We start from the raw sequence: 24007 nt of genomic DNA, 5'->3' as shown, positions 1-24007 counted from the left end.
AGTATTAAACAAATACATTTTTAAAATAGTCTTTCCTTTGTATTTTTAGTCTGAAAATCAGAAAAAGGAGACTGTGCAACAGTCAATGGCAATATATAAGGTCAGAAGAAAACTTTGACATAGCAGCAATCTGCTTTTTGAAACAGCACCTCTTCCATATCTCTGGGCCCTGATTTAGACTGTATAGTCAAGCCATTTATAAACCAATATTTATTTCTTTATCACAGTTATTGGGATTATGGAATTAATTGTTCTGGGAATATTGGATACTCATTAAATAGTATAATGAAAATATACTACACAGGGCCACAATTATGTTTATTACACTTATTATAACAGTAGGATAATGTCCTCAAAGTTATGATCTGTCTTGGATGGTATAGACCCAACAAATCCTGCATCTTGGCAGGGGGTTAGCCTAGATGACCCTTGCATTCCCGTCTAGCCCTATGGTTCTATGATAGCCTTATGCTTACTTGTGACCAGCAAAGACAAATGTGGCAAACCAAGTTCTGCTCTCATTTATACAAAGAGTGGAATTTGGCTCTCTATCTCTGCTTGTCATTTGGAGTATACTGAGGGAAAACTCTGGTACTGGAAATTAGTTTCAGTGCCCACTCTTTCCCTGAGCATCATTACTGGATCAGACACAATTGTCTGCTTTTTTTTTAATTATTTTCATACTCCCTGAAGTGACAGGTGTCTCACCACAGTAACTGAGAGCAGAGTACAATGCAGTAAAAATTACTGCACAGATAACTATGCAAACTGGAAAAAGAGAATGCTAAAGGAAACATCACAAAGCACCATTCAGTTCAGCAAATAGCAATACATGTTCAGTGTTGTAGTGTTTATGTTGGCAAGCACTTTGCTTAATGGAAACGGAGAGACCCATTAGTTAATAACAACATCTGCGTTTTATAGAGCACTTTTTATCAGTAGATCTCAAAGCACTTTACAAAGGAGGTCAGTATCATTATCTTTATTGTACGGATGGGGAAATTAAGGCATAGAAAGGGGAAATGACTTGCCCCAGGTCACCCAGCAGGCCAGAATTAGTCAAGCATCCGACTCTTCCGATTCCCTGGTCAATGCTTTAGCTACTACACTACACTAAACATCTTGATAAGTTGATACCTAACCCAGAACAAATGTTTTTGTTCTACTTATAAGGGATTCACTACTCAGGTAAGCGGAAGGGTACGTACACATAAAGTTACATACACATTGTCAAGGATTTCCTTATAAAATAGTGAGATGTGGGATTCTTTCGTCTCAGACAGGGCCAGATCTTAAAGTGTTTACTCGGTGCTTTCCCACTGTCCTGACAGCTTGCACGAGTGAGTAAAAACTGAGTATTTGACCCATATGTTTTATCTTCCAGTACATAACACAGCGCTAATGTGGATTGGGGCTTACTATGTCATGCAATATGTTTACTTGAGTAATACTCTCTACCCACCAAAGCCATAATTTGTTGTCAGCTGGCATTGAACTATGGACCTCCAACACCAAAGCCTCTTGAGCCAAAGGAGTAACTCCATTAGCCGACAGCTGTTGTAGACTCAGCTAATACAGCCATTCGTGAGGGACAAATACCACCACACTGTCCTACACTTGAATATGCCAATAAAAGCTACATTAACTCCATGTGTTTTCTCAGGCTGGCTGAGGTTTAATACAGGCCAAAAAAGAGATCAAATGTTAGATTTCTTCATTGCTCATTTCACTTTTAGACTTTGATATACTGTCCCCAAAATCATGTCATTAATGATAATTCCAAATTAGCTGGATTGCAGAGCCCTCATCCTTCTGCATCACCAACATGTGTCAGAATTATTACCAAGCTGCTTTAACTAGAGAGGAATAGAGTCTGAGGTTGATAACACAGGGAGAGATTATTCCTCTTTGAGATGTGAACATTTATCATCTTCAGGATAGCTGTACGTCCAGTTGTTCTTTCCAGTCCTTCAGAGAGCTTGACACTGAAGTATAAAATAGTCTAGATGTTAGGAATAATCTAAGAGAAGCTAGTATTTTCCCCTGATAATATACTCACTTGCTCTTTGGAGTAGTTATTTGTGAAAGAAACTGTGGATCACTATTGTAGCTGAAAATATTGAGAGCCATGTCTATTTTGCAAGTTATATTGTTTCAATTATTTTAATGACCTTACACTGTTGCTAGATCTGATATCTTCACTCTGTCTCCAAAATTTGCCACTGTGAAAATTAGTTTGTGTATTCCACCGGGGGATGCCTGAGTGACCTGTGAATGAGTTCCCAAAGTACTTTTGATTACTTTCCACACTCAGCAATTATAATTTCCCAAATGACTGAAGCCTCTGATGAGATAAAATGCAACAAGTCTTTGTCTTCTTTGGTTATAAATGCCATGTTAACGTGGATAGCTATGCAGATGGTTACTTTTAGACCATCCAAGGATGTGTCATGTTGTCTGATTTAAGGTGAAGCCAATATCATTCGGTCTCTGCAGTCAGGAGGAAACACATATCACTTAATTACTTTGTTAGAGGCTAGGGTGCAGGTGTTAGTGCAGTAAGCTCATTTTATGACTTCTTGGACACAGCTGCTAAGGTGAGGAGGAGGAGGTGTTGCAGAGATCCTATTCCTCTCAGGTGACTTGTTTGTTCAAACAGTAGCTCTGGATTTAATATTATGAGGCAGGAAAGCCAAGCCTCAGGGGCACAGTTAAAGGCCCTTCCTTCCTGCATTCTCTAGGGGTACTAAAGTAACCACACGGGAGTCTATCCCTCAGGCCCATATAGACATCTCCACTTGTTGTTGACAACAGCCTACTCAGATCTTACTGGCAGCTAAGGTTTCTTATACACTGAGGAAACTAAAAGGCAGACATAAATCAGAATAGGAGCTATGGTAATGGTGTTAGCTATGCAATTGCAGGCCACTACCTGCCTTATCGGTCGTTGACCACTAAGTAATGGTGCTGACATGGAGTGCCTACCCTACAGTTTCAGAGTAGCAGCCGTGTTAGTCTGTATCCGCAAAAAGAACAGGAGTATTTGTGGCATCCTACAGTGGTAATAAACTCCTCTCTTAGATCCCAGGAGTGACCACCTGCACTTAACAGTGTCTGTGACACCTTTATTTAAAGGAAGATCTTTATATTCCCATTGATCTGGGCAATTATCGTTCTACTGCTGATATAATAGGGAAAGGTTATTGCAAGAATGTCCCATTAGCTTTATAACTATCTTCACCCTCATTTTGACACATTGTGGTTTGAATTCAGGTCTAGGCACACTATTGGGATTGCAGATTCTTCTATTACCCTAAGAAGTCCTTCATTGCTTTTCCACCTTGATAGTCCAGTTCACACATTTTCCATAAGCCTAAAAATCATTCATACCCATTACAGACCAGAGAAAGGAAGCATCTGATCCTTATCTAACCATTTCCTTGAGGTCTGGAATTCCCTACCTTGTAGGATTAGATCCAGAGAATGAAATCCTGATTCCACTGACACCAATGAAAGTTTTGCCATTAACTCCAATTTCACCCAGAGTGTTTTTATGTTTAAAATAATGTCCTCACAAGCATTTTAAAATGGTGTAAAATCTCTTATGGAAGATGCTACAGTTCAATTATTAAATTAGTCCTGTAATTTTTATTAGTTTAGTTGACTATACAGTGGATTGAGATGCTTTCCATGATGCGCAATACAAAGGTGCCCTGCATTGTACAGTATATCATAAACATTTACACATTAAGTGGTAAGCTATAATATCAGATGTCACCAATACATGTCACAAGATGGTTATAAAGTGGCCAAACCAAAAGTGGCAGAAAATGAAATAAATTGTGGGAAAGCTCTGCTCCCTACAATGAACATTCTGTATTTTACATCTGAATAAATAAATTAAAAAAAAAGCTCAAATAATGAGCTCAAGCTGAGCATAAACCCACCCTCAGAAAATAAAATCAGGAAGCTACACTCAGCTGTGCCCATGGAGACGGAAGGAATGTGTGCCATTTGTTTTTTTTTTAAAACGCATCCTTTATTCACACTGTTATCTTTAGATATTACAACATATCATCTTTCCCTGTGGGCAGAGCAGAAATGACGATATCCAATGGCCATAGCATGAGGAGAACATGGTGGTTTAGTTGTTAAGGTTTTTTTTTAATCATAGATCAACAGAAAAGTTGGCAGTACAGGGGCGGTGGTTTTTTATACAAGCAGTAAAAGAAAGGGTAACGGCACACAGCAGAGTGGATGCAATCGAGGCAATAGGTTACACCAAGATGCCTATCATTACAGCTGGTCAGAAAATTGGAGACGATGGAGGTTCCCATGGAAAAAAAACTTTTTTTTGGCCAAAAAATTGAAACGTTTTGATTCTGAAATGGTGCTGTGGTGCTGCATGGGAGTTGTAGTGTAGGTGCCTCGTGCTCTTATCCTCCCCTATACGCCAGAATGCAGCACATCATAGCAGTCTCATGGCCACGATGCATGATGGGAGATGTAGGCCAGTCAGAAGCCTGTCCTATGGGAGCACAATGTTTCATATTCCATCTGAAGACCAGAAGGGCCAGGTGGCAGGGCATTTTTCTCTCAAAAATCAGAATTTTTCACACAAAGCACACACATCTTTTGAAAATATTTGTTTAGTCAAACACAGAATTTTCCATCAAAAAACTGTTTCAATAGAGAATGTGCTACCAGCCCTACTTATAATTACAAAATGTATGTCCATTATTTTTTCTTAGTTCTTCCTACATGATCCATCTTTACTCAAAAACTTCAGCTGTTTAATCAAATACAAGCAAAAGGTCTTTTCATTTAATTTAATTTATTTTCTTGTCAACCAGATTTTTATACCCAATATTTCTTTTTTTCAACCAAGTTCATTGACTGCAGACACAAGGCTTTTAAACAAGTATATACCTGTGGGAAATCGGGGTATTTCTCTAACACCATCACTGGGGATATTCAAGACTGCCAAGTGTCTGACAGGATGTTGGAAAAAGGGATGTTACATTTTTAAATCTGATTCTCCAGATTTTTGCAGCTAAAGCTGGAACATTAACATTATTTAATGTTTCTATTTTTCTATGCAGGGTTTTGTTTGTTTAAGCACTCCCTTAAAAAGGGAGAAAAGGAAAAGAAATCAATAGAAGCATAAACTCTTTCATTCCATTTTAGTCTCCCCTCCACACCCACTCTCACTTCCTGTCAGCTTCCCTTTAGCCCATGCCATAGGGCTCTGAGAAGCATTATATATCTTTGCAGTCATGCCGCTGAGGCTCTCCATGCTTTGCTGCCTCGAGAAGGAAGCTGCTAAAGTTAGAGCTTGACCCAGTGTATTCTTTGGCCTGCTCTGTCAGTGTGCAATACCAATCATAGAAGTTACCAATGGAAAAGACCCATTTAGGCATAGCTTCCCTCCTTTAAGAGATGTAGCAGATGTCTGAGGTTTCAGATAGAAATACTGATTTTTGACATGCTAAATTGGAGAAGTTCCAGAGTCTCCTATCACCGTGTGTAACCCACACCCACTCAATGTGCCACTCTGGCCAAGGCCCGAGACACTGTAGAGAGGCTGCTGAGCCTCCTGCAACCTTAGCTAATAGAGGTGGCTGGTTTAGTTCAAGCAGTAGAGTTTCAGCGTGTTAAGATTCCCAGGTTCAATCCCTGCAGATATTGATCAAATCAGGGACACAGCATTGCATTGCTGAGAGCTGCCATCATGTTTCTATGCAACTACGACAGATTCTGCAATAAGAGCTCTGTAAGGCACAGGCCAGAGTTCTGGAGCTCCACATACCACTGAGCTTCCCAGCAACACAAGATCAATGTAGACATTTCTACACCACATAAAGGGATGCAACTTGCCCACCTCTCTGTACACAGCCATCTCTGCTGCCTGGGTGAGACCGTGTCCCACTCGATCCTCTCTAACCGGTTGGGGTGATTAGTCTGCACAAGGATTGCTGCTGCCTAGCCTCTGAGTGGTGGATGCAAAGAAAAGAGAACTTTTTGTGCTTTCCGCCCTACAGCAGTGTCATCGGCCCTATGGGAGGATATGTTACTATTTATGTATGTAACTGGGGATGGGGGTTTCACTTTTAAAAATCCAGCATTACAGATGGCAACATTTCTCCAGACAGGGAGGCCTCCTCCCCATCAGATCAGGTACAAGAAAATAATCGCCATGAGTTGCTGTTAGTGGGAGATTGTTAGCTACAGTATGTATTTTTTAGTTTCCATCCTCTGCTCTGGTGATTTGAAAGGGGAAGAAATTACACCAGTATTGGCCAAAATATTTATGAAGAGGCTTCATATTGCAATAAAGAAAATAAATATTTAGCAAATGCTTGCTGCTGTTTACCAACTTTTCCAGAGTTTGCTGAAGCATTTACTCTGCAATTAGAGGCATAATTTGCAGCTCATGTAGACATACCCACACTAACTTTAATCTAACCAGTTTGCTAAAAATAGCAGTGGAAACTTGGCATCACAGGCTATTCAAACTCACCTGGAATCAGGGCTGGATTTCCAATTAGGCACATGCCTAGGGGTGCCGGCGTGGTAGGGGTGCCTAAAAGTTACAGTTAATACATGCACAGTTACCCTGTGGGTGGCCGGACTCCTGGTGTGGATTGGTGGCTGCCTAGCGTGTGGGGCTGGAGCAGAGTGAGCATCCGAATCAGCCCGCCTGGGGGGGGCGCAGTGAGCCGCGGACGGGCACGGCGACTGCTGAAGGTGCTGGGAGCGTCCCAGCCCCATCCCAATCTCGGTCGCTCTGCTGCCTCTGCCCCATGTCAGGGAGGGGAGTGGCCGGTACCCCATTCACTTGCCCAGGCAGAGCCGGAGCGCGCTGCCACCCTGGGCTGTGGGAGGGATGGAAGACACCCAGGGACCGCTTGCCATGGGGAGAGGTACAGTCCCACCCTTTGTGGCTCACCTGAGGTGGATGGGCTGTGCCCCAGCTTGGGCTGGGAGCAGTGTGTGTGGCGAAGGATCTCATGCCTTCCCGGGGAGGCTGTGTTTATATCTCTTTTCATTTCATACGGACAACACGAAGGTCAGCTCTAGGCGGGGTGGGGAGGAGGCGCGGAAGATGCTGTGCCTAGGGGCGCATAAGGTGTAAATCCAGCCCTGCCTGGAACCTCTGCGTATGTACTTAGATTGCTAGCACCCGCTAAAGCATGCACGGCCATACCCTCACTGTTATTTGTAGTGAGCTAGGCAGATGAAAGGTAGTGCAGGAATGTCTACACGCTGCAAATTATACCTCTGGTTGCAATATAGACGTACCTATTGAATAATACTTTGACTTTATCTAATGCCTTTCACTCAGACATTGCAAAGAACTTTGCACGCAGTAATAAATGAAGCAGGGACCTTGTCTCGTTTCCAGCCCTGTAGATAGGAGTAGAAGGATGCTTTGGTGGCTAAGGCACTGGTCTAGCCCTCAGAAGGTTGGGCTCTAGTCCTGGTTCTACCATCCACATCTTCGTGGCCTTGGGCAAGTCATTTAATTTCTCTGGTCCATGAATCCAAAGCTGATGTAAAGTTGGTGGAGGTGGCTCTATCTCTTCCCAGGCCAGTTCCATACCTGCGGGCACTGCACTATCAGAGGTGGGACAGGTAGAGTGAGGCTCAACTATGCCCAATTCTCTGCTACTGGAAAGTTTTCTGCCGGCAGCATGATTTAAAGCTGTTCCTTTGGAGCTTTAACTTACTCCTCGACTGGACAGCAAAGAATCAGGGAGCTTTGACTGGCTCCCTATCACCTCCCCTGCTCTGCCCCCGGTGCAGTGGGGAACTGTGCCCTCTGTTGCCCATCTGTACAATGGGGATGATAATACTTCCTTTATGTCTTGTCTGTTTAGAATGGAAACTCTTCAGGGCAGAGATTGTCTCACACTGTGTTTGTACAGCCCCTAGCACAATGGGGCCCAACCTCTGTTGATGTCTCCAGGTGTTATAATATTATAATAATTATAATGAAAGACATTTATTGAAATGGACTGTGGGGGTGTGAAGAGTGCAAATACAAGTAAGGACCCCAAAACATCTTTTGTTCTAACTAAAAAAATGCCCAATCCAGCAAATTAAAGGCCTGATCCAAAAACCATTAACTTTAATGGAACCTTTCCATTTACTTCACTGGCCTTTGGATCAAGTCCTAAGAGGCTGATACAGCTTTCACTGAAGTCAATGGGAATCTTTCTGTTTACTTCGATGGGCTTCAGATCAGAGCCTGGAGGAAATTAATTCATGTAAACAACGAGTACATAAAATATCAAACCTGCTCTCAGACAGAGAACTCCTAGGTAAGAGTCTAGCCTGCAGTGAATTTCAAGAGCAAAAGTAACAGAACATCCCAAGAAAGCGTGTTTATAAACAGCACTTTCTTCTCTGCTCTCCCCTCACCTCAGCAAGTGACCTCAATGACATGAGCCTGTCCTTTATATCAATCATTAAAGTGTTCTCATTACAACAGAAACAAATATTGGACTTTCTCAAGTTTAAAATACAGACCTAAGCCTTTAAGGGTTAAAGTCTGATGCTCCTCAGAGATGCCAGCCCCTATTCCAACCAGCCTCAAAGACAGCCCAGAGTATTTCCACCAGGAACTGTGGAAATACTGGGAAAGAATCAGAGTACATACTCCTACAACATGCTGACTGCATAACTTGATATGTAGGTCTCACATACGCCCTCACCCATCTCACAGCATAGAAAAATCCTAGCGAATTTAACAGGAAATGATAACTTATGTACATGATTTTTTTTTCACCATCCCTATAGTATTTTGTAGAGAATTACAGCCTTTCCATAGAATCCTAGAGGATGTTTCAAAAAGCCTATAAAATATATTAGTCTCTATGCCATTCTATAGGATTTTAGGGTAATTTCTATAGAAACCTATTACATTCTTATAGACCTCTACTGGTTTCAACCCTGTTTGAAAGCTACAGAGCTTTCCTGTAAGAAGGGCCAGACACAGCAAAGAAGATGTTAAAAAAGCCAGCAAGGCTGCTGCAATGATCTTATCGGTGTTAGCCAGTTGTTTAGAACTACATGCTGGCTGAAGAGTACAAAGACGGCCAGTCCCAAGTCCCTGTTAATCCTCTCCCAGGGACATCTGTGCCTGTCACTTGCCACTTGCTCACCTCAGCATGTCCTGGAATTCTCAGAATAATCTCACAACATTATTGCTGAGGTTTCAGCGTTCTGTATTCAATGAGCACGGCCTGGTCCCATAAACTAGTTCCAGGAAAGGAGAGGAAACAAACAAAGAAGACCATGTAGAAATGCAAAACCTGACTATAGCCATATGAAATTTAGTAGCTACCTCTCTGAGTTAGAACCCTCATGGTAACTAATATCTCATATGTAGAGCAACCATCCTGAACCTTGGTTATTCTGCCCACTTGTAAATGCATCTAAAATGATTTAAAATAAAATACCCCGGTATTTGACATCCCTGCTGAGAGACATAGATAATGGTGCAGGACCTATTTATTCATTTCTTTCATGGAAACAGCATTTTGTGTAAACTCAGCATCACAACTCACCATTTTTGATGTAAAATATTAGGTTATTATTAGTCTGCATATTCATATAGCACCATAAATTTATTTATGTTCATAAACATAAGACAATAGCCAGTTTCTCTAGGACAGAAAAAATATGGATTTGGGTAGGTGTCCATATAAAAGATTATTAAGGACTAGTTCTCCATGTTCCAGTCCCAGGTAACCTCACAAAGGTAATCTGATGGGTTTTGCTTTAGTTTTGTTAGGTGTCCTCCTTTAAGATCCAGTTCTTCATCTGGACATGGGCATGAATCCCTTTGTAACCAGTGCACATGCATCTCATTGAATTAGATTTCTCGCACTCTCAGGGGACCCATATGGGGCACTGAGTGTCCTAATGACAATATACATTAACATTGATGACAGTTGTCATTAATAATAGACCAGATCAAACACACACAAATAAAAACCCCCAATTTCCACACAATACCTCTAACCACCCCTTCCTCAAATGCATGAGAGAAAAGAGAGAAGCTTTAGTCATCATTTGGAATTTTGAAGTTAATGGCAAAATCTGCATTACCTGCAAACTAGAAAACTTTGGACAATTAATTGACTATCAACTGACACTCAAGAGTACATAATAATAATACTGTGTACTTCTATAACACCTTCCATCCAGAGATCTCAATAGGGCTGTGGGAAGAGAGCTACATAGTGCCTCCTGTCATGGTGTCCCTATGCCTCAGGGTTGCCTTAATCGAACCCTGCTGTGGTCAGATACATTAGCATTTGCTTCTCACCAGCAATACATCCATGTCTGTCCCTTGTGCATATCCTACCTGCAATATCACCATCAATATCATATTCAGATACCTTTTTAGAACTGTTTCTAAATTGGAAGCTCTATTTTAAAGGAGCCAATTAAGTGTCAAAGTAATCAACTTTTATCAGCAAGCTTCAGTGCAGCTGTTGATTAGCTGTTTTCCAATTAACCTTTTCACCTCCCCCCAAGTTAGAAAGTAAATTTATTTACACTGATAACAAGGCACAAATATACACCTTCCATTAGACCCAGATTGGCAATACCCTTTGCTAAATTCATATTGTTTTGGCTCCTAATCCAATCACTACCTCCCAGTCACAGCCCATCATATACTATCAACAGATACACATGATTTCCATGTAAGAGACCAATATTTTCTTGCACCAGATGATGTGCAATCCTGTGATGTTAACTCTCATCTAAGGCCAGATCACAACAGAAGACGGTGAGCCTAATTCTCCACTACCTTGCTATATCAGAATGGCAATGTTTTACACCCACTCGGAATCGAGTTTCCAGTACACTTAGATCTGAAAGATTTCCAAATCTGTTACTTGTAATGCTGTAGATCTGTGGCAGACTCTTTTAAGAAGCAGCTACGTAAACATGGACATTGTAATACTGCCATCACTTTTAACTTTGTCTAGCATTCAGTGTTCGTTGACTGTAATCATGTCTGTGCACTGACAAGTCTGATGGATAGTATGGGCTGAGATCACACAGAGGAGTGGGAAGGGGGAATCTTGTGCCAAGATTGTGTGGAGTTTATTTAACTATTCAAGCCATCTGTAAAAACAAGTTATCACATCCATAAATAAAATGGCCAGGTTGAGGATTTGGGATGGCAACTGTCTTTCGGGGGGATGCAATGTGATGGCCTCCCTTTGAATTAGCCTTCCAAGAGCTAATCACATTCCAAGGGGGGGGGGGGAAGTGTAAACTCCTTGGCACCTGCACTCACAGGCAAACACCACTGCTTCCACTAGGGGGTGTGCTAAAAATATCTATTTCCTTGGCCTCGAGATCTCATCATCTTGCTTGGCCTGGATATTTGGTAGAGATTGTTTTTCCTAGTTGACAGGACAAACCCTCCTCTCCACTGTGTTTGTTCATCTCTTGCACTCCCTCACCTTCCATCCCCACCCCAGATTTCATATAAACAGCCTGGTTTCTTAAAAACTCCAGCAGAATTTGTTCTAGCCTGAAAATATCCCAAGCTGAAGAAATAAATACATTTACCAGCACAAGAGCTACTTTATAATAGTTTGCTGTGAGCAACTGAATTCCAGTGTTTAAGAAATGGCTCCAAGGGACTATTGTAGAGCAAAGTTTCCCAGACTGTGGTTTGGGAACCCCTGCAGGCTGTCTGGAAGTCCACAGAGAGCTAGTTGGTGATTTGGTGCTGGCTCTCCTCGTTTCCAGCTGTTTCTACAGGTGTCCAGGCTTTTCATTGCAAGAAGGAGCCTGACCACCTATAAAAGCAGCTGGAGACAGAGGCAGCCTAACCTACTAGGGGTTACTGTTAAATAACAAGAGGAGGGGAAATAGGAAAATCCATCAGAGACTGGAGCTACCATTAAGTCTGGAGCTGCCAGACAGCACTTGAAAGGCACGTCCAAGGTAGAAGGAGAGAAAGGAACAAGGCAATACGCCTAGGGGAGCAGAGAGAGGTGGGCAATATGTAGGACTGTGAGCTCTAAGCAATCAAAAATTTTGAGTTTGGTCCCCCAAAATCTTGAGATCAGCTTAAAAAATCATGAGATATTAAAATAATAAATGTGGACTTCTACTTATTTCTTTCCTGGTGTTCAAGCCTTCAGGGCTCATATTTTCTCTGCGGCCATTAGAGCTAGAAATGTGCTTTGTTTTTCAAATGAAAGCTGAGATTGTCATGGAATCAGAGGACTCCAGGAGCTGGGGCATAAAGAAAAACAGCATGTCTCAAGAGACTCGCAACAAAAATTGAGAGAGCTGGCGTCACTGAGTATGCCCGGAGAGGAAGAGAAGCAGACTGCAGGGAAGCACATCAAGAGACTGAAGAAAGAAAGAACCAGATGGCCCAGAAGCATGAGCAGGACAGCAGGAGGAAGGAGAGGAACAGAACAGGTGGGTGGGGAGAGATGAAATGAACAGCAGAAGTAGACAGTGTGTTTGATTTTTTTTTTTAGAGACGAGACAACACTGCATTAAAGGCAGTTAAAACGGCATTACTAAGGTTATTTTTTTCACATAAGCAATTACTGTAGTTGCCATAGGGACGTTATGGAATTGTGAAAGGGAGGGGAGACTCTTACTAGGCAATCTTTCTCTTTTAAGGTGATGGGGAAGGATTAGAGCAAAACTGCAATAAACTACAAAAATCAAATAAAAGTGAAAAGCTGGAGGTTCTAAGGAGAAGGTAGTGCACTTTTACAAGAAGAGGGGAAGACATCAAACAGTTGGAAGTGATACTTGTCAGAGTTCAGGGCAGCTGCCCCTATATTCCCCTTCTGTGGTCCAGAAAGAGCACCCACTCTCAGGCTTATGGCTCCCCAGATGTCGCCTCTCTTGGCCGGAGACACACGTCTCTCTCCCTCTTGACCAGGGTATTTCCAGGCTGCCCAGTTCCCTGCCGGCACTGTGTTATTCCTAAGCCATACAGAGTGCCTAAGCAGGCCAATGACTGTGCTGTGCTTTCCCTTCTAAGGCTATAAATAGCATAATTACCCACGGTTAAGTTAGCACACACTCTTTGTAAGCAAGCACAGTTATTCTTAAGATAAAAGCATTACAGAGAAAATATATTAAGAACAATAAAAGAAGCTACATGCATGCTAAGGTTACCAGAGATCATCCCTGACTCCAACAAGAATTCTGGCAGGTGAACAGTCCTTCAAACCCCACCAACAGGTTTTTCTGAGGTCACAAGTTCATAACCACCTTGGCTCAGAACAAGCACCGACAGGAATCTGTGAGTCACGTGTTTATCCAGTTTGGGCTTTTGCGCTTGTCTTTATGTAACAAGTGATCAATCAGCTGACAATGGATGCCTCCTCTGGGTGATGCTTCAAAAAGATGGCTGTGGAGGTGGGATGTTGCCTTCCTCTCCTCCCAAGTATTTCCCAGGAATCCCACTTAACTTTGTTTGTCCAGCACGTTGTGTCAGAATCCTTTGAAGCTCATAACACTTTCCAAAGTTTACATTGGCTACATCTCCTAGAGAAGTTACCTACAGTCTCACAATAATACATACATATTTGCATTTTTAAAGCAGTGACCTCCTAAAATACAAAAACTGAATTCAATAAACTTTAACTTAATTCAATAAGATTTGTCCAGGAAATTGCCATATCTGTCACGATAGTAAGAAGGAGAAGAATGGTAGCAGGGAGGTGTCTAAGAACTACTCACTTCCCCTTGGAAATTCAGGGGAAATCTATGTGCAGACTAGGCGGAGAGACAATTTCAAGTGCATACATTATTCTTCCTTCTCCTTGCCACAATCTGTTTTGCAGTGCTGTTCTTTGCTATTAAATTGGTGCCACACATGTGTCACATGCTGGGTTGCAGAAGTGGCTGCATTTTGGGGATGGCTGAAATTGTCCCTTCGTCTCTTTTCTGTTTCAGTTTGTGAAGCACTCAGGGGCTGTATATATAATCAGCCTTGCCTAATTGCAATTGCTATTATCCCACCAAATCTTCCTGGTTCTCTTATGTTATCTTGATACGCCTACCCCCATTCTCTACTCCACTATGAGCAGATCAGAGTAGTGTCAATCCCAAGAATAACCCTTGTTGCTTTGGGGCTACACATGGAAAGACAATTAAGAATGGAATATTTTGTCTATTTCTAACTGGATCCCTCAAGATATCTCATCAGTCCAGCACATGGCCATTTGATTTGTTTGGAAAGCATTCCTTTGAAAGCTACCTGAAGGACTCTCCCTTTTGCCTCTGCTCCACACCCACATTCCAGAGGGGCCTCAGATATAGCCTGGAGCCATGGTAGCAGATGCTTTACCCAAACATAAAAAGGAGCTCTGACTTCTGTGTGATGGGGCTGCCTCTGGGCTAGCCTCACACAGTGAATGTTCTAACAGCTGCACGGAGAGCACAATGATGAGGCAGATTCTAGTGTTGCACTGAATACTTTTCGACAAGGGAAGTGCTATACTTCAGCTAGCCAGACAGCAACATGCCTGTAATCCTCAGCAGAGAGCGAATTACAGACACACAAATTCCAGGCATGACTAAACTGCCTCGCAAACCCCATTGCTCTGAGAGCTGAAACAATTAGTATACTGTTGATTCATCAGCTTAAAGCCACTGAGGTGGCGAATGGCAGCTGGAGTGTCAAGTACAAGGCACTATTTCACCACCATTCAGAGACAGACAAAATCTTGGGCTCTTGTCTGGGTCTGTGGCAATGCTTTCCTGCCCACGTGGAACGGAGGAGCTCTCCACTTTCTTGCCTTGGGCTTCAGTGGAGCCTCTGATGGCAACCGACTTGGAGGAAGCTTTCCCTCGTATATGCCCACCAAAAGCCCCACTCCTTATGCAATGCAGTGATTAAGGGGCTGGAGGGATTGGTTTATAAGGAAAGATTATAAGAATTTAATATGCATTAGCTGTAGCTGGCAGGCTTGTAATACACACCTGATGAAATAGTGTTGAACTGATCCAGTTATTTATATTCACGGCAACCCATTCAACACCTCCAGTCTAGCAGCTCTGGGTGATATAGTAGTTTCTCCCCGTCTTCGGTTGCTTTTGACATACCACATAACTCTGCCTGTTCAAGTGTGCTTGAGCCAGCATAACTAAAGCACTCAGATATGACAGTGATGAATGCTATAGAAATGCCTGTAGGTAAATCCTGTGTTATGCAGACAAATGATCACAGTGGTCCTTTCTGGCTTAAAGTCTATGAACTTCTTAAAAAAACTGGTTTCAGAGTAGCAACCGTGTTAGTCTGTATTCGCAAAAAGACAAGGAGGACTTGTGGCACCTTAGAGACTAACCAATTTATTTGAGCATAAGCTTTCGTGAGCTACAGCTCACTTCATCGGATGCATCTGATGAAGTGAACTGTAACTCACGAAAGCTTATGCTCAAATAAATTGGTTAGTCTCTAAGGTGCCACAAGTACTCCTTGTCTTTTTTAAAATAACTGCTATTTCTATACCAGGTATAGTCAGGATAACATCATGGCCCAGTGACACGAGCTAGGCTGGGAAAATTGAATGAGGCCATTTTCTGTACAGAGAACGGAGTTTGTGGGAATTCATCCTCCTTTCTTGGAAGTTCTTATTCTTAAAGCTTTATAATGTTTGCCCTTCCTGGGTATAATGTGAGTTGTTAGTGACCATCTCTATCAGATTACAAGAAGTTTGCAAATTAAGTGCCTTAATCATTTATGCCAGTTTAAACATACCAATATCCCTATAATGTATTAGCGGGTCTGCTCACTCGCCTACCTGGAACAAAGCAAATGGAAAAAACTAGGCTATTAGGAAAAAATTCCTAATGTGAGACAAATGAGGCTGTTACAGACTCCCAAGGAAAGTGGTGAGAGACCCATTTCTCAAATCACCCAAAACAGGACAAAACGCTAGAAAATATATTGTGGGGAATAGGGCTGGTTGAAAATTTTTCATGGAGGCTGTTTTACAACCGAAAGTTGGATCTTTGATTTAGTGAAATATTTTGTGAGAAGTATCTGCTCTCTATAAAACCTTTGGGGTTTTGCCAAAATATTTCAGCTGAAAACTGACAGATTTTGGCCAAAGATTAAAAGTCTTTCAGCTTTTGAGTTTTCAGGGGAAAACCCAAAAATTTCCATGAAAAATTTCAGCGAAAATGAAAGCCTTTTTTTTTTTTCATTAAAGCTCCAAAGGGGGGAAAAAATCAGACCAGAGAACAATAATGCATTGGCAGATGAGGGGCAATATGACCCAGTAAGTCTTATTTCTGTGATCCTATGATGCACTTCTCACTGGTGCATACAGCATGCAGCCAAAGCTCATGATGTTCTTCTAGGTCTTGGCCTGGAGCTGGAGTTGGAGAATTCTGGACAGTAAGTTCTGAAGGTTTCATACAGATGGGATACTGACATTTCATACTAGATCTGGTCCTGAATTTCACAGGTTTGTCTACAGCAGCGCTGTCCAATACGTTCGCCACTAGCCACGTGTGGCTAATAAGCTATTGAACTGTGGCTAATGCATGTGGCTTTTTTTTATAATGTGGCTAATAAGAAAAATTCAAAACCACAAGTGTGGCTAGCAGTGTGGCTAGCATTGAATTTCTATTGGACACCACTGGTCTACAGGATCCATCTCTATAATATCTAAAAAGAAAAGGAGTACTTGTGGCACCTTAGAGACTAACCAATTTATTTGAGCATAAGCTTTCGTGAGCTACAGCTCACTTCATCGGATGCATACTGTGGAAAGTATAGAAAATCTTTTTATACACACAAAGCATGAAAAAATGAGTGTTTACCACTATAAAAGGTTTTCTCTCCCCCCACCCCACTCTCCTGCTGGTAATAGCTTATCTAAAGTACTCCTTTTCTTTTTGCGAATACAGACTAACATGGCTGTTACTCTGAAACCTATAGTATCTAAGCATGGCCAGATATGCAATCCAGGTGGCTTAATTTGTTTCCTATCAGCCTCTGAAAAAAAGCTACTTTTCTTATGTCACCCAGTGGGAAAAATGAAGCAGCAGGGACTGGCTATTTAGATCCCTAAAGATATGGTGCTCCCCTTTCAAACATTTGCCAGCCATTTTAGTAAAAGAGATGCACATCATGCTTTCAGGCTGGTGGGGAGTCCATGCCCCTTTTTAATTCACTGTTCATGAACATTTGCATGAACTAGCTTGTATTTGCAGACAAACAAGGGTATCTATTATTTTGTGTGTCACTCTCAGTCATCCACACAGGGAGCAGAAGCAACAGCAAGTGAGTTAGGTCATTATGACAGGGTGGAGTTCCCCTTAAGGGCTGGAGGCCAGTGGCCAGCCAGCCCTGATTCCTGAAGGAAGTGATCCAACCCACCTGAGCCACATTAACAGCCTGGATGGGGCCTGGTGGAGGACAGCTCATTCCCCTATAAAAGGCAGCAGGAGGTTACAGTGAAGATTACGAAGCCATAAGGACAGCCATACTGGGTCAGATCAAATGTCCATCTAGCCCACTAACCTGTCTTCCAACAGTGGCCAATACCAGGTTCCCCAGACGGAATGAACAGAACAGGTAATCATCAAGTGATCCATTCCTTGTCGTCCATTCCCAGCTTCTGGCAAACAGAGGCTAGGGACACCATCCCTGCCCATCCTGGCTAATAGCCATTGATGGACCGATCCTCTATGACTTATCTAGTTCTTTTTTGAACCCTGTTATAGTCTTGGCCTTCACAACATTCTCTGGCAAAGAGTTCCACCAGGTTTACTGTGTATCGTGTGAGGAACTACTTCCTGTGGTAGAGATTATGGAAAGGATCCTTCAGGGAAGATCCTGAGACCAAGGGAGTTGCCCTAGGTAGGAGGACTCGGAGTAGCTTGCTAAAGTAGGAGGAAGATGCTGACACCATGGGAGTTTTGAAGTCAGAGCCTGAAGGCTCGGTAAAGCCTGAGAGATGGTGAACTGAAACCCTGCTGTCGGAAGGAGGCTGGGGCCCCCTGCCAAGGGGAGGGAGTAACACTGAACTGCAAATGGGCCCTGGATGGATGGTAAAGACTAAATAAATTGGATCATCAAAAGGGAGTGTTTTAACTACCTTTTGGACTGTGGATGTGGTGTTACTGGACAACCAAGAGGGGAGACATAGGAAGGGTGCTGCAGAGTGACCTCTGGCCACAAGAGGGTGCTTGGGTGGCAACTAATTCTGTTAGTCACATTCTGTTAATAGTCAATGTTTACAGCTCCCTCTTCCTATAGGTTGGTGAATGTATAAGTAGTTCCTCAAACAAACAATCAACTATGGATACATTAGTTGGAAAACAAACAAAAACAGGTCAGAATGAATAATTTGGCCAGCTCCAATCCCACACGATAACTTGCACCCTAGATGCTAAACCAAATTCAGGGATAAAGAGGATGGCAGACTGAATTATGAGATGATTTGTGTCACTCCCTAAGTAGTCTGTTCTGCATCAGGAGACTGTGTGTAAACACTGCTGACTACTTGCTCTTGCATATTTGTCTCCTCGATGGCAGAGTGCCTGAACAAAGGAAAACCCATGGCAGAGAACAATATTGTGCACAAAGGGAAGTATTGCATTGTTTATGTTCTACCCATTAAGAGACTCAAGTAGTGTTAAAAATATTGTTGAAATAGTTCAAATGCAAGAGGCTCAGGTGAAAGGCATGGTTTGTTGCTTCCTCTGAAGCTAAGAAGGTGGAGCAGCTTTTCCTTGTGCAAGTAAATGGTTGGTTGGTTGTAGCATGAACACCTCTCAGGTGTTCCACTTGCAAAGAACATTCCATGATATTATGTTTGACTGTTCTGGGAGCCCATTTACAGTGTTTTTTCAGAAAGCAAAATCCCTTTCACGTGTCAGACCCTGATATGAAGTCAGCTGACTTAAAATGTTATCAACATTTTATCTGTATTTCTCCTATAAAATCAGCTGTCAAGCTCTGATGTTTCACATTTTATTTAAAAAAATGTAATTTAGGCACTTGTGCCCTACAACAGGGAATTAGCATCTTGAGGGATATCGCGCTATTTCATTGCCAGAAGAAACCATCTGGCTCCAAGGCATATTCCCAATCTAAATGCTGTCAGAGAGTAGTGTGTCTGCTGGCTGCAGCACTGAATATATATGGAGAGGGTGTTTGGCCAAATTCTGCTCTAATTACAACTAGAATTACTCCCCTATGTCAGTGGAGTGACTCTGGCTTTATACCAGAATATTTTAGATCAAGTGGCCAGCAGTCGTCTCTCATTGCTAAGAGGGGCCCCCACCATGAACATGAGAGCTCCCAACTTGGGCTCTGAACAAAAGCAGTAGTCAAGATGAGCTTCACAAAACTCTGTACTAACTTCCAAAGACCCTTTGGGATCTCTGCCCCTAAAGAGTGAGGCCCAAGCCCCTGGGATTTCTTCCCTTTTCTGAATAAAGTAAAGTTCAGCCCTTTGGTCTGTATTTGGCTTATAGCCTGTCTTTGGAATTCCTTCCCTTCTTAAGGTTGAACTGAAAAAGTCGGGGGGGGGGGGGGGGGAGCAGGACCAGGAGTGGGAAATCAAACACAGTTTCTGAACCTTACTCCCTGAAGGGAAAATGAAAAAGTCTTTAACCAGAATGGTTTTACAATGAAATCTGTAATGTTTCCAAGTCCTTGATGATCAATGCCACACTGGGCTACTCAGACATTTCTAGCACTCTCCTGCTGTTGGCTTATTTCCTTTGATATACTCTAGAAAGGCTAATGGACTCCAGCTGTTTCGTTGCCCTTCCTGGTCTGAAGTTCTAGGGCTTCCTGACCTTATCACCCTCCTTGGAATGCAGGAAGATGGTGCACCCGGTCACTGCACTGCAACTGAGAGGTGAATTTGGCCCATTGTTTTTTAACTCATGCTATTCCCTTTAAGAAGAAGGGACAGAAGGCTGGAATCAGAAAGTGCTGGGTGGTTCTATGACTGTGGGACTCGGACAGAGGGGAATAGTAACTGAGTTTGGGCAGCCAGGGAGGTACAGGGAAGTCTGAAGAAAGTATGGAGGAAACATTAGCAGGAAGCAGGGTAAAGTGTTGGTGTGAAGAACAATGTCAGGGAAGAAAGGGAGAACAGAGAAAGAATACAACTAAGAGAACCACCTGACCATGTGAGTGCCTTCTGGCATAGGACAGGTTTGAAATCATGCCCAATAAGGTGTAAACAAGATAACTTTTTTTTCTCCAGTGAGCAAATTCTAATCTCTAAGGACCCTTCACATAGTTTGCTGGGAAATCTTCCATCAGGGTGTCAGCTAGAGATTCTCTGGAATTGGGGTGACTCTCAGGGGAGCTGCCAGAGACACAGGGTCAGTCATTTGGAGGTTCTGTGCCATCTCTGGGAACCTCTGCCCATTCAGTCCTGGCTCCCAGGAAGTGTTGGCCCATTGGAGCCAGGCTGTCAGGGATTCATTGATTATAACTGTTTCCAGACTACTTCCCCACAAAGTGCGGGACTAGCGTGCCGCCTGCAGTAGTTAATATATCCTTAGGCCATTTGCCCCTTCAGTTCATGGTGGGGGTCAAAGAAGCCAAGCTAGTTCCTCCACAGCCTCCAACTCTGCTGAGCTGAACCCTCATCAAGGGGCATCAGCGGTGCCTGGGGAGAGGAGAACATTCTGCAGTGACGTAATTCCCCTTTCCACCAGCACAGGTTCCTTCCACATGAATGCAGGGCAGGGGAAGCTTAAACAGTATCTAACCAGCTCTGCTGAAAGGGTGAACAGGCTCATGGAGTCACACACTCAAACAGAGGCTTTTACGTCATTCATTGTGAGCTTCAAGGTCACCACTACCAGCATCAGGGGATGCTGGTGTCATCCATGCTTAGTCACATCTTGGTGCATATGATGTCTTGCTTGGGATACTGAGAACCGTGAGCCACTATGTTACCCCTTTCAGCCTCAGCAAGTGAGAGCTTTGCAGCTGCTAAGCTATATGTCATCTCCCTGACACACTAGCTCATCCTCCTTGCCAGCAGACTCTTCGGGACGCTGTCGTACAAACTTTGCCTTCCAGGTGACAGTGAACCCAATTCCCAACTTCCCCAGAGACATCTCTCTGCAGTATCCAGTCCCTCTAACTCAGTGGTTCTCAACCTGCAGCCCAGTCAGCACAGAGATATGGCCCATGTGACATCAGTAGGGTCATTCAGGTATTATTGGATGCGGCCCACATAACACATTGTGGGCCCCACATGCGGTCCACAATGGTAAATAGGTTGAGAACCACTGCTCTAACTGGACATTCAACAGACATTAAGTTCTCTGCCTCCAAAGAGACAAAATGCACACTAGCCTGTTAGTTTAGCTGAAGGCTTACGAGTCACTGTAATACAAAGCACTGAGATGGTTTTGTAATAAAACAAAACAAGAATAGAAATTTAAGTGATAGTAAGAATAAAAGAAACAGGTAAGGTTACAAGTAAAACAAAATCAAACCCACTTTCTAGTGACTAAACCTTAATTTCAGCAAGTTACTATCTTTGGCTGAACAGGTTCTCACCTAGTCAATTTCTAGCTACTCTTGCCTTCCAAGCCAAAAGAATCCACCTTTCATAGGCTCAGAGGGTGCTGAACCCGAAGTGCCTCCAGTGATGGATAACCAAAATGGTTTTTTGCTTGTCTTGATATTCCCCAAAGTTTGTTGTTTCTGTCTCAAGAGCCAGGTTGGCTTTCTCGGTACAGATTCCATCCCTCGTCATGATCATAGAATCATAGACTATCAGGGTTGGAAGGGACCTCAAGAGGTCATCTAGTCCAACCCCCTGCTCAAAGCAGGACCAATCCCCAATTTTTGCCCCAGATCCCTAAATGGCCCCCTCAAGGATTGAGCTCACAACCGTGGGTTTAGCAGGCCAATGCTCAAACCACTGAGCTATCCCTCCCCCCAATTAATGGTTAGATGCTCTTCTCCCCTGCTTGTTAGCTTGATGTCTTTGTTCATCTTTATATGTAAATATACTTACATTGTCCTCAAACAAGTAAATACATGTTCTTTTGTTTAGGGCAGGCTGGGCTTATGCGCTGTCTGCCAAACGCAGCTTGAGAACAGATTTCCAGCACGCATATATAACTCTCTGTATACACTATGTACATACACCACATAATTATTTTTGGGACCAGTGTGTTACTAGTTTGCATATCATACTTTACATGACACCTTTTAGATACAGATTACGACAACAGTGTATTGAGGCAATGAGTGTGTCAGGCCTGATGTGAGTCACAGTAGGGTATGCCCTCTGCCAGTTGGTATTGAGGGGCTCCAAGGGTCACAATGTGACTGGCAGAACACAGCCACGATGGTAGTCACATACTTTAACCACTGTGAATATTTCATAGCCTGAAATGAAAGGGATTAGTGTATTATGGATGAAGCACTGTTATTTCCCACCACACTGTTCCTGTTTGGAATTAATATCCCTGGGATAGGAACATTTCCAGGGATTGTTGACACTTCATATAAAGACTAGGAAAATTAATTCCAACAAATTCATAGATTCTAAGGCCAGAAGAGACCACTGTGATCATCTAGTCTGACCTCCTGAGTTACACATGACATAGAACTTCCCCAAAGTAATTCCTAGAGAATATCTCTTTGGAATGTCTGTATGTTTGGATGTTTGTCTATCTTCATTTAAAAATTGTCAGGGATAGCGAATCCACCCTGACTGTTGGTAAATTGTTCCAATGGCTAAATTAAAATGTATGCCTTATCTCCAATCTCACTTTGTCTAGTTTCAACTTCTAACCGTTGGATCATGTTTTTTCTTTCTCTGCTAGATTAAAGAGCCCATTAGTAAATATTTGTTTCCTGTGTAGGTATGTATGGACTGTAATCAGATCATCCCATAACCTTCTCTTTATTAAGCTAAATAGATGGAGCTCCTTGAGTCTACCATTATAAGGCTGGTTTTCTAACCTTTAATCATTCTCATGGCTCTTCACAGAACCCTCTCCAATTTATCAGCATTCTTTTTGCATTCTGGCCCCCAGAACTGGACACAGGATTCCAACAGTGGTTGCACCAGGACTAAATACAGAGATAAAATAACCTCTTTATTCCTACTCAAGATTCCCCTGTTTATACATCCTAGGATCGCATTAGCTCTTTTGGCCACAGTGTCACAGTGGGAGCTCATGTTTCGCTGATTATCTACCATGGCCTCCAATCTTTTCAGAGTCACTGCTTCCCAGGATAGAATCTCCTATCATTTAAGTATGAGCTGCATTCACATTTAGCTATATTAAAATGCATATTGTTTGCTTCTGCCCAGTTTATCAAACAATATAGATCACTCTGAATCGGTGACCTGTCCCCTTCATTATTTACCAATTCCTCAATCTTTGTGTCATCTGCAAACTTTGTCAGTGATGATTTTATGTTTTCGTCCATGTCATTAATGAAAATATTAAATAGCATAGGAGCAAGAATCAATCCCTGCAGAACCCCCCTGGAAACATCCATTCAATGGGTGCCATGTTAATTTTTAGATTGTTCTATTTTTTAATCAAAATGTCATGTCAAATTACAGAAGTCTATTACATCAACACTATTACCTTTATCAACCAAACTTGTTATCTCTTTAAAAAAAATCAAGTTAATTTGACATGATCTATTTTCCATAAATTCATGTTGATTTGCATTAATTACATTATCCTCCTTTAGTTCTTTATTAATTGAGTCCCGTATCAGCTGCTTCATTATCTTGCCCAGGATCAAGGTCAGACTTACAGGTCTGTAATTACCCAGGTCATCCCATTTACCCTTTTTAAAAATTGGCACAACATTAACTGTCATCAAGTCTTCTGGAACTTCCTCAGTATTCCAAGACTTATTGAAAATCAACATTAATGGTCCAGTGAGATCCTCATCCAGCTCTTTTAAAACTCTTGGATGCAAGATCATCTAGTCTGAGCTCCTGTATAACACAGGCCATAAAAT

General features: G+C 42.4%; 1 long non-coding RNA gene across 1 annotated transcript in view; it reads left to right on the top strand.

Moving 5' to 3' along the window:
- Nucleotides 1-12930, top strand: part of LOC119566639 — a 136690-nt gene extending 123760 nt beyond the window's left edge. Inside the window, exon 6 of the long non-coding RNA XR_006291136.1 lies at nt 12240-12930. This is a non-coding gene — a long non-coding RNA (uncharacterized LOC119566639). The remainder of the gene's footprint in view (nt 1-12239) is intronic.
- Nucleotides 12931-24007: the final 11077 nt, after the last annotated feature.

This window comes from Chelonia mydas, chromosome 5 (assembly GCF_015237465.2).
Source record: "Chelonia mydas isolate rCheMyd1 chromosome 5, rCheMyd1.pri.v2, whole genome shotgun sequence".
NCBI lineage: Eukaryota > Metazoa > Chordata > Testudines > Cheloniidae > Chelonia > Chelonia mydas.
Note: the sequence above shows the minus strand (reverse complement) of the source record. Positions and strands in the feature narration are given on the sequence as shown.